The 12361-nt window shown below is 39.3% G+C and overlaps 1 pseudogene; it reads left to right on the top strand.

The window, feature by feature from the left end:
* Positions 1-11416: 11416 nt before the first annotated feature.
* LOC123852870 (small nuclear ribonucleoprotein F-like) lies at positions 11417-11852 on the top strand (annotated as a pseudogene).
* Positions 11853-12361: the final 509 nt, after the last annotated feature.

Below are 12361 nucleotides of genomic sequence, written 5' to 3'. Positions count from 1 at the left end.
TATCTTGTGTATCTCTTAGCTAATTATTATAGTTATAATTGTTTTTACTACTTTTCTTTTTAAACCTTCATACTAGCTTTATAAGTTATTAATCCACTACCTTTACTATATATTTACCTTTATCAGTGAGATTTATATTTTCATTGTTTTCTTGTTACTAATAAGCACCTTTTCTTTTTCAGTTCAGAGAAGTCCTTTTAATATTTCTTATAAGGCCAGTTTAGTGATGAACACTTAAGCTTTTGTTTGTCCGGAAAACCATCTCTCCTTCAATTCTGAATGGTAACTTGCCAAGTAGAGTATTCTTGGTTGCAAGTGTTGTTTTACTTTCAGCACTCTGAGTATATTGTGCTACTCTCTTCTTGTCTATAAAGTTTCTGCTAAAAAATTGGCTGATGGTCTTATGGGGGGGGTTCCCTTGTATGTAACAAGTTGCTTTTCTCTTGCTCCTTTTAAGATTCTCTTCTCATCTTTAACTCTTTTTTTTTTTATAAAGATTTTATTTATTTATTTGACAGAGAGATAGCGACAGCAGGAACACAAGCAGGGAGAGTGGGAGAGGGAGAAGCAGGCTTCCCGCTGAGCAGGGAGCCCGATGCGGGGCTCGATCCCAGGACCCCCGGATCATGACCCAAGCCAAAGGCAGACGCTTAACGACTGAGCCACCCAGGCGCCCCTCATCTTTACCTCTTGACATTTTAATTAAATGTGTCTTGGTGTGGGTCTCTTTGGGTTCATCTTACTTGGAACTCTGTGGGCCTTATGGATCTGAATGTCTGTTTCCTCCCCCCAGGTTAGGGAAGTTTTCAGCCGTTCTTTCTTTTTTTTTTTTTTAAGATTTTATTTATTCATTTACTTGAGAGAGAGAGAGAGAGAAACAGCATGAAAGCGGAGAGGGTCAGAGGGAGAAGCAGGCTCCCCGCCAAGCCGGGAGCCCGATGTGGGACTCGATCCCAGGACTCCGGGATCATGACCTGAGCTGAAGGCAGTCGCTTAACCAACTGAGCCACCCAGGCACCCCTCAGCCGTTATTTCTTGAAATAAGTTTTTTGTCCCTTCCTGTCTGTCTTTTCCTTTTGGGACTCCTATAATGTGATGTTGTCCCATAAGTCCCTTGAGCCATCTTCACTTTTTTAAATTCTTTTTTCTTCTTGTTGTTCTGATTGGCTGAATTCCATTTCCCTGTCTTTGAATTGAGTGATCCTTTCTTCTGCTTTATCTAACTTTTATTGAACACTTTTAGTCTATTTTCAGCTCAGTTTTTCTTCAGCTTTATGACTTCTATTTGTTATTTTCATATATTTTCAGTCTCTTTGCTGAAATTCTCACTGTGTTGGATGGGACTGTTCTTGATACTAATATTCAAACAAGTTCAAAGAAGAAGAAAATGCCAAGCCCTTAAGTTTTAAGGTTGGAATAGGCAAAGTTATCAGAGGATGGGATGAAGCACTCTTAACTATGAATAAAGGAGAGAAGGCTTAATAGAAATTGAACCAGAATGGGCTTATGGAAAGAAAGGACAGCCTGATGCCAAAATTCCAGCAAATGCAAAACTCATTTTTGAAGTGGAATTAGTAGATACTGACTGAAATAGCAGATAAATAAATAAAAAGCAAATAAAGACATCAGCAACAATAAACATGGCCTTGAGGAAACTTATGTAACTAATTAGAGCTGGTTACTATTGTAAGGGAAGAGTCAACTGGAAAATTCAAGAATGCAGATATTGTTTACCCAATCCCCAACTTTTAATATATGTAAACCATTATAATTCCCTAAAGTTTGAAATATTTGACTACAGCTGTGTAAAATATTGGTTAAGGAGAAATGACTTTCCTTTTACCTCATGTTGTAAACCAAAGGGCTCAATAAAAATGTATTCAGTATCTTGAAAGAAAGGAAGAAAGAAAGAGAGAAAGAAAGAAAAAGAAATTCTGTGTTTATCCATGCTTCTCCCAGGTTCAGTCAGTGTCTTTAGACCATTACTTTAAACTCTTTATCAGGTAGATAATTCTCTCCATTTTATTAAAAATTTTTTCCTGAGGTTTTAGCTTGTTCTTTGTTTCCTCTTTTTGCTTGACTCTCTGTGTTTGTTTTTATGTATTAGATGGAACAGCCACTTCTCCTAGTCTTCAAGGAGTGGCTTCATTTAAGAGATAAACCTTATTATCTACCTTTTCCTAGCTCTTGATTGTCTCTCAAGCTTTTGTGATTGTCCAAGCAGCCTATTTGGTTTTCAGTAGCACCCAGTAGTTGAGGGTGTGCTAAGATCTGTCAGTGTCCCAAAGAGGGAGATCTGAGTGAGCACCTAGATTCAGGCTGATTGGAAGTCAGATCCTCAGGCAGCAGCTTTTAGAGTACGCAAATATATACATTCCTGTGGGACTGCAAGTGTAAGCCCTGGAGGCCACCAGACCAGGTAATCTGGAGATATCCCCTGGGCAACAGTCACAAAAATCAGAGCTCCAGACAAGCATATTATCTCCTTTCTTAGATTCATTGTCAAGGTGTAGTGTGGCAGAGGGAGAGCACAGAGATGGTGTGTCATCTGGCCTGTGTTCCCTGAGAACCCCTCCTTAGGCCTCTAGATGTGTTCCAAACCTGAAGGCTGTCCCCCCATCTCCAGAATAAGCAAATAGGCCTCTTTCTTTGAACACCTGGGGTTGTGTTTCAGTCTGCTATCTATGCAGTGCCCTGGGGGTGGTAGTCTGCCAAAAACTATCTTTCCAATTGTTACAGTCCCAGGGGACCTAGGGAATACAAGCTCCCCTGACCTCCAGAACTGTATAATCAAGGGGTGTCCCTGGGCTGCAGCTGCAAAAACCAGGGCACCAGACATAAGAACCAGGGCATCAGACATCCATAAAAGCTCCCCTGCAGAAGATGCAGAGGGAGAGTGCAAAGATGGAGCCTGCTGGTTAGAGGGTAAAGATGCCACCCACTGAGGGGAAAGGGAATTAAAGTGTTAAAAAAAAAAAAAAAAAAGCATCCTGCCAGCTTTAGCAAGGTGGAGCGGAAGCTTGAAAATGATGTCTGCCATCTCCTTCATCCCTGGAGAGTATCCCAACAGACCCTACCTCTCTGGATGATGCTTTAAGATTAGCAAATAAATCCCTTTTGCATAAAGTCTGGGCACTTTTCAAATAGCTGCTTCTGCACTGGGCCTTGGACTGAGTGAGTCCACACATGAGCCCTTCAAGAGGCATCACTCAGTTCACCACAGCCCCTTGGGTCTCAGTTAAGTGAGCCCCACTGGTTTTCATGTTTTGGGGGCTTATCTGTCAGGTGCAGCTCTTAAAATCTGGAGTGTCTGATGTGGGGTGTGAACAGTTCACTCCTCAGGTTGAAGCTCTGGGTTTGTAAGTTCCCTCCTGATTGTGGGTCACTGTGCTGGGGGTGTGACTTATGGTGAGATTGTGTCTCAGCCTCTCCTGCCCACTTTAATGCGGCCTTCTTCTTGTTTGCCCATGCATAGGAGCTGTTCAGCTAGTTTTCAGGTCTTTTTCAGAGGAAATTGTTCCAAATGTAGTTGTAGATTCAGTGTGTCCATAGTGGGGTTGAGTTCGGGATCTTTCTACTGAACAGAGCCAGAAAAATAAGTGATCAGCAAATGATGAAGATAGGTCACAAAGACTCAGAAGCAAGTGAGACAGGCCAAATTGGGACAATTTGTGCATAGAAGAAATAATGATTATGAAAAACTGTAGCCCATGAAACAAAATAGGAAACTATGAATCCATTCAGATATAAATAAATAAATGGAAGTTTGATTTACAAAAAATATTTCAAAGTACTTCTCCACAGAACACTTAATTAATTGCAAAGGGGTAAAATGTAACTTTATAGTGAAAACATCTGGCAGACATCACCTTTTCAAGTTGTCAAAGAAAACAAATATCAACAATGAAACACATTGAAATGTGCCACCTGATACAAGGCCTTTAGAAGAATTTCTGTGATATTCCTGCAAAGATGCATAATCTAAATCCAACTGTGAGGAAATATCAGAAAAACCCAAGTCAAGGAAAATTCCAAAGGTAACTGGCCTATAATCTTCAAAAGATTTGAGGTCAGAAAAGTCAGAGAAAAACTGTGAACTGTTCTACACTAATGGGGACTTCACAGACATGACAAATGCAGCACATGAATCAGAACTGGACCTTTTTAATTAAACTGGAGTGAGGTCTGAGGCTTAGATGGTGGCAATATATCATACTCGGGCTTTTCAAGATGGTGCCTGGCAAAGTTGCTACAGCAGTTACATTATCATACCCTCCTAGGTTTGAGTCTAGAGAAAGAGGACTGTTTTCAGTCGCATCCCCAGCAACCCAGACATTCAATATTATTGTCATAACTTTGGTCATACTCATTACTCTTCCAATCACTGTGACTAAAAGGAAGAACTGCTGTAATTTGTCAGGCCCGAGTCACATATTTGAGCACAAGGACACCTGTGGAGCTTTGGATGGACTTCCATAGACCTATGGACTAACAGTGGGGAAGGGTGGATCCCAATGGGAAAGTAGGAGAAAGAAGGGGAAATGAATGCTGGGAAAGCAAATGTCCACAAATGTTCAAAATGTGTTCTACTACATGGTCATAAAAACCTATCAATCTCTTTCAAAACTATTAATTTACTTTCACATTGTGCCATTTGGAAAATCTGTGATTTTCATAGGCTCGTGGCAGTTTGGCAAAAAGAAAATAATTTATTCCTATTGTCAGTTACTTACTATTTCTGTCCAATTTGAATCTAAATCCTTGCATATTCTAGAATTAGTAAACTATGCTCTTTATCTTTCCAGACAGGTTCAGTTGTTTTGTTCATATATTTTTTTTCATACCTGTAAGGAATCATGGTCTGATCAGGAGTCCAGCAAATGGTCTCTCCAAGCCCTTTAAATAGCAAAAAATTTCTCTGGCTGAGAAAGTACATCAGTTAATCACTTTAACCAGTTTTCGTGTCCTAATTTCTGATTATATTTGAATTAATTTACTCTCTATAACTGCTTCAAGTCTTTCCATACACTTCTTAAGACTCACATTGATAGAGGGATAGGTTCATTTGCCTGTGAATGCTAAATAAAAAATATAAACTATTTTCCTGCAGTCCTGGGCCTTAGCCTCTCCACTGTCAAATATTGGCATTCAAGATTTTACGAATGTAGGCCTACACACTAATGCAATAGTGTCATACCAGATTTCCCCATCCTGAATTCCTGATGAATAAATAAATGAGACTCAGATTTTTTTAATCCAATGAAGAAGATTCTAAAGAGTCTTGAAAGTGGAACTGATGTCGTCAAAGCAATTTCCCTGTTTTTCTTTTCTATTTGCTATTACAAGAATGCCATATTGAGGTCTCTTTAAAGTTCAGAAGGTAAATTTAGCACTTAGTATTTAATGAAGTTATAGCTATGATGATGTCAAGATTTAGAATAGCTGTATTAAAGGCCCAGTTACTACAGCTTTCAGAAACCCTATTTGCTCTGCCCACATCAGATAGTATGTGTCATTTTCTGTCTTTCCAGTTCTGATATTTACAATGATCTTAGTCATAATTAATTACTGATATAGGATGATAATTATTTAGTGATGTTTAAAATCCTTAGATTGAGCTGAGTGCCCAATATTTCTTTAACAATTTGCACATACATTATTAAATCTTCTAGATAGCATTCTGCCTTCTCTGAAACAACAAACTTGAAAATCTTTAATTTGGTTTCTCAAAACTAGCTTCCGGGGGTTGCTGGGAGGTGGATCATTTGGGTAGAATATGGATTACCTACCTACATTTCAGCACTAATTACTGGTAACAGTTTACAGATTTTTTTTCCTGTGGCCTTACCCAAACTTCTACTTTCATTCCCTATAGATAGTTTTACCCAGGGAAAATCAGAAATCAGAGAATGTGAAAGCTGGAAGCAACTTTAGGGCTCATGTGAGATACTTCATGATTAGTGGTTTAGATTCTTAATGAGAATTGAAAGAAACATGAGCACACTCCCTGAGAGCATGCACATTAAAACATATATGCAGAACTTCTTAGATCCCAGAAAAAGAATCTGGGTGTCTTGGGCTTGTAAGATTATTGAGATGAAGGGACCTGCTCAAGACCACAGAACGAGTTGATGGAGTTGGGGCTCAAACCTAAAGTCAGGGGAAGTCCTAGCTACCTGAGATTATTACCTAAGGCCCTGCTCCTGTACAGTTGCCATGGTGGCCTTAAAAGGAAGATATGGTCTATGGACCAAAAAATCATGAGGTTATTCCCTATTCAAATATTCTGCTCCATGTAGTGTTGATTCCCAGCAATTATATCAGTGTCTATGTTGACTGGACTCCAGGATCATTTGTTGTTTAGAGTATCCAACAATTCATTGTTAATACAGTGCACATTGATTGCAAAGAGAAAAGGCAAATTTTACCAAAGATGTGGGATTTCATGAGGTTGATGGAAGTGATGTTAGAAAACTGCTTAAAATCACACAAGCTAAGACTTTTGACAAACGAGGCCCTGGTGGAGTTAGACTTATTGACGGCTGAGAGGAGAGAAGGACATGGAGACTGTGTAGCTAAGCACTCCAGAAGAGAATATTTGGATATGAACATGTCTAAGAGAATCTCCTGGGGAAACCAATGAAGCCCTCACACATTTTTATTAAGTGATCCACTTTATGGTCATTTAAACATCAAATGAAATATGGTATATGCTGAAGTACAGTTTTGATGGAAAGTTACACCAAAATCTGCAGGTTTTAATTTCTTAAATCCTATGGAAACTTTCTTTTCAATTACTGTACAATTTTGCTCCCTGTTTTAAGTGAGCTCACTTTAGATTGCTGTTTTTTTTTTCTTTTTACCCATTATTCTTAGATAATGAGTGTGTCCTTTACTTCATTCTAACTTCAAGAAGCAGAAACTTCTTTTATGTGTTGATCTTTAATTTCATTTTTCTGATCCCGAAAAACAAAGTTACTTGAGGACTGTCATTTTGCAAGTCTCCCTCTGGATTTTTTCAACCAGGTTCATAGATATAGAGTGTCAATAATGACCTCTGGGCAATAAAATTGTTGTGCTACAAATTGAGTAAATTTTGATTAACTGGGAAGAACTTTTCTGAAACTCCATGTGCAGTGTAACTCAATATTGTTTTGAAAAATGAGAATGTCATTGAAACCAAAGGGCATAGACATGAAATAGATGAATTCTGGGTTATTTATTGAATGCCTCTCATAGATAGAATTTTATAAAGTCTTATGTGGTTTGAATAACTTGTAACTATACATGCTTCTGTTCCCAGACATTTTAATCATTAATGATGCTGCAGCATAAAACACCCTCCAAGACATTTTTACTCCCTTTGGTAATCTAAGAATGAATTATGAAATTAATCTTTATATTTGGGTTTATCCAGAAGAATGGAATTACTGTTAATTTAAACAGTTGATCAGTTTCTTACTAGGACTTTACCATGGCCGTCAAATTCAGGGACTCATATATAGGCATCTCTTCTGCTTATTTAGCTGTCCAACATCTTTAAAAGTTTTTGCCCCAATATCTTTAAGGCTGAGTAACAATGTAACATAGGGCTATTGATAGGGTGACCATATAATTTATCATCTGAACTAGGGCAATTTTGAGGGGGGCACTTTTAATAAGTGTACTGGAACAACAGCTGTAAATAAGGATTATCCCAGTACACGAGACACGTGCCCACAGTACCTACTAATGGCCTGTTTGATCTTGTTGCTCAGGTGTCAGAGACTCCTGGCTCATTATTTACAAAGCCCCTCCACCCAAGATCCAGGTCGTGACTTATCAAAACACACTGCCCCTGGAGGCAGCTTCCCCAGGCGCCCACTGTACCCAGGAGAAGGCAAGCTCTGCAGTAGACGGTCAGACTGGGTCTAGCCCTTGGAACCCTCACCTCTACTTACTTCCTTGTCTTGTTGGTTGAATTCTCTTTAATAGATCAAGGCTGAAATGACATTCCAAGGATGAAAATGGGGGAAATCCCATCTAAGCACAGAACACTGAACCGTGGTGTGTGTGTGTGTTTGTGTGTGTGTGAGACAGAGAGAGAAAGAGAGATGATAGTGATGAAATGGGGAACTAAAATGGAATCTTGTCGTGAGTTCTGCCCTATTCCTGACTAATGGTGTGATCTTTAATCTCTTTGAGCCCCAATTTCTCCATATGTAAAATGAAAATGATAATCTCTATCTAACGTGGTCTAGTCTAGTCTCTACCTAACGTGGTTGTTATTAGATCTAACAGTTTGCCTACTATCCTTCACATCTAGTCTCCCCTTCTTCCTTTTAGTAATAGAATTTGTCAGGTTTTAATTGGGCATATGATCTCCAAACTAGCTGTTACATCTACCAGCTTTTCTTGTAGCTCTGGTGAAGGGGATGCATACAATTTCTGATCACATCTTCACAAGGAAGCTATGGCCCTCCCGTCCCTCTTTCCCCCTTTATTCTGGTGAGGAAATGGCAATAACCGGAACTGCTAGCCTGGACCCAGAGATGACACCTTCTGTCTGGTGGAGACAATCACTTCAATACTAACATATGAGAGAAAAATCAGTGTTGACCTCATTTAAGACTGTACTTGGGGGTGTAACTCATATGTAGTAGCTTTGAAAGCTCAGTAGAGCTGGAGTCAAAAGGTGTGTGTAGTCCTGCTCCGTTGCTTGCGTGACCTTGAGCATCTCTAAATGTCACTTTTCTCATCTTGAAATATAAGTAGAAATAATACCTGAGAGGTAGGTGATATTAAATAATGAATAAATATACCATACTGTTACTACTTTTCTTTCTGAATGAGGGTTCATCTCCATGAGTTTATTCATTCATTTGCAAAGACTTAAGGATCCAGACACTATCCAAGACATGGGGTTATCTAACATTGCATAAGGCACTGAAAGTTTCCAAGCCTTCTGTGGACAGAGAATAAATAGACCAACAAGATGAGTGTTACAGTGATTATTAAACAAGATGATGTTCTACAGATTGAGTAGGAGGGCGTTATGGGAAATGGTCATAAAAGGAATCTGACATTTCTGTTGAGACTGAATAACTAAAGGAGCCAGTTTGTGAAGATTTGTGGGGAGAGGATTCTAGACAGAGAGAACACCTAGGGAAAATAACTTATGGTGAGAAGAACAAAGCTTATCCAAAGATAAGAAAGAAAGCCAGTGTGGCTGGAGCAGAGTAAGTGGTGGATAGTAAGAGATCAAATCAGAGGTAGGAGAAACCAGATCATTTGCCCATATAGTTCAAAGAATTAATTCCAAGCATAATGAGAAGTCATTAGACGGTTTTCCATAGGAAAGATACAATAATAGCACTTCTGTTCAGACTTCCTCAGAGGCCAATACTATACCTAAGTGCAGGCAGCACTTGTGAAAACATAACCTATTATAAGTCAAGCAGCTTCTTAAAATAGAAAGTTCTAACTACCAGTTATCTGAGAAAACACGGGGGTGTTACGAGGACAATGTTTATATCCAAGGCCGGCACCACTGCTGAGTCCTTTATTGTCATTGTTTAAAGAGGTTAGTAGCTTAGAATTTTATGCCAGAAATGCCTGGCTTTGAATCCCAGTCTCTCTAACACCAGGTGTCTGACATTAGATAAGTCACTCCACCTCTTGGAATTTCATTTATTCTCATAAGTAAAATATGAAAAATAACACTCATTTCAGCAATCTCATTATAAGGCTTCCGTGAGATATTACATGTGAAATAACTGATGCATTATAAGTACTCAATTAAAAAAAATGGTACATATATTTAGTTTTTATATAGTCCTAGAATTCATTGAGATATCACTAGGCCAGTCCATTACTCCATAGAGGTACTGAGGTGGAGACTAAAGGCTTCAAGACTCTCCCTTGAGTCCCACAAAGCCCTGTTAAAAATCCTCTTATATTTCCCCTGAGCCCACCTTCCCTTAGTACCCACACTGCCTGCCCCACTTCTGATACTCTCTGCCATACTATTACTCTCAGTGAGTTTAAAAACAAGTTTACTCTAGTTTTACGACATTCCACATGGCTATTCCTTGTTTGCACATTCAATAAAAAATAAAAGCTCCTTGAGAGAAGAGACAACTTATTATCCTTCACCTGTGTTTTCCAAAGTGCTTTAAAGTACAGAAGGTGCTTAACTAATGTATGTTTAATGAATGAAAGAATGAACAAAGAGATGAATAAGAGCATTCATTTGATTACCCTAGCCTTCTTCAATTTCCATCTACTGCATATCTTCTATTCGCCCTGGAATCCATTGTCCACCCTTCTCCATCCTGCCCCAGGAGGCCATATCAACATGCCTCTTGTTATCTGACTTCTGAAAGATTTGGCCAATGAGAGGCAGTGGCAGGAGACTGGAAGGTGGGCAAGAAAGTGAGGTCTGGACTAGGAAGTTCTCTTTATATAACTACTCTTTCTGAGTTTCTATAACTGTTCCATCTATCTAAGGCCTAGGAGTAGTGACTCTCTGCTGTTGCTAGCCCTGGGAATTTTCCTACTAATTCCCCAAACCCTACCCACACCATTATAAGTAATACACTTTTAAAACTACCCTCAAATTACCCACTTTGGATCTGCCATCCGCCCACCCAAAGGACACTAATATATCTCATATATATGAACTTGGATAGATCTAAGTGTATCCTATTCTAGATTAGGACTTGGACTCTGTTTGTTTTAGAAGAGCAGATTCCACCACTCCCGTTGGTAAACTTCCATTGTTTCACAACCACACCAAATTGCTCTGAGCCTGCTATAACTTGGGCAAACAAATTAGGATGAAGCTGTCCATGGTCTCGAAGAACTAAACAAGTTATTCATAGGAATTACAGAACTTAGCAGACATGAGCCATTGCTGACAGTTAAATGTTTTTAAGAAGAGTAAAATAAAATGTCACTTCATGGAAGAAACTAAAAATACTTTTGAAAGTGTATATGGTGCATGAGTTGTTTTTCCTACTCTTAGTTGCCAGGCTGTGGGTGTTGAAAACTCTTCAGAAGATTTGGTCTGTCATGTTAGATGGTAGATGGCAAAAGAAATTCTCTAAAAATTTTCAAGATGTTCATTCCATTGTCTCTTGTTTAAGTGAGAATTATAGAATGTTGGATCCAAAAATAATTTGTGCTGGTGCAGTGAAGACCACTTGGCAGCTCCCAGGGAGGACAGGTTACCTGTGGAATGGTGTCTCCAGACTACCGCTCCTGGCTCTCAGGCCACCACCTAGATCACTCCTGCAACTGATTCTCATGAACACAGGGCATTCTCTGTCAAATACAATCTTAGAAATGGCAAGGCAGGTTCAACAAATTGGAATTTTTATAGGAAAAAGCAGTAAAATATTTTTCATTTGCAACATTAACATGTCCAAAGAAGAAAATTTTACAGATAAAAATAATACAGATAAATGAGAAAGTAAAAGGAGGATTTATGCCCAGCTGTAGCTACTCCAGTCACGAGGGACAGATGACAGCTGGGCTGGTGGTGAGTGGCCCACAACAGTTGCTGGTAGTTGAGATGAGTTTGCTCCTCAATCCCAAACCTTTCCTCAGGGGATTCACAGGAAAGCCAGTATGGTGAAACTCAAGTGAGGAATGAAGTACAAAGGCTACCTACCTGGTATCTATAGATGGCTATATGAACATGCAGCTTGCAAACACAGAAGAATACATAGATGAAGCATTGTCTGGACATTTGGGTGAAGTTTTAATAAGGTATAATAATGTCCTTTGTATCAGGGATGTTGAAGAAGAGGAAAAAGATGGGGAAATGAGAGAATAGCATCTTTTGTGAGGAATTTTTAAATATATATTTCTAGAAAAATAAACCTGTTTTTTTTTTTTTTTTTCTGAAGAAGAAGGAGGAGGAGGAGGGGAGGAGGAGGAGGAGATTGAAAGGCTTCTGATTGGTTGACCTGGTTCCACTGACACCACTAAACATCTATCTTCAGTTCCCTGATTTCACAACATGGAGTTTCTTGGACACTCCCAAGGAACATCTAGATATTCTGTGTAGTGAACAGCCCTTCACACTTTACATGCCACTCACACCTTCCCAGCTTCCTGGCAGGATGGTATTCAGTGGTCTGTGACTTAGTTTGTTGAAGTTAATGACCTCAACCAAATGACCTCTTCCCAAGGCAAGCACTGCTTGAAGACCACAAACTCTCTTTGGTATTCATCATTCTGGGAATCACCTCCCAGAGTCTCTCTCCCCAAAAGGGAAGAGAGAGACCTTGTGTTTGGTCAGGTGGACCAAGTGTATGCAAAGTCTCTGCAGAGAAAGTAAGCAGCATCTACAATTGGCCATAAATCTCCCTTCTGT

The sequence above is a fragment of the Mirounga angustirostris genome, unplaced genomic scaffold (assembly GCF_029215605.1).
Source record: "Mirounga angustirostris isolate CCGP_5_RB_7025 unplaced genomic scaffold, mMirAng1.0.hap1 SCAF_7, whole genome shotgun sequence".
Taxonomy (NCBI): Eukaryota; Metazoa; Chordata; class Mammalia; order Carnivora; family Phocidae; genus Mirounga; species Mirounga angustirostris.
This window is presented reverse-complemented; position numbering and strand designations above follow the sequence as displayed.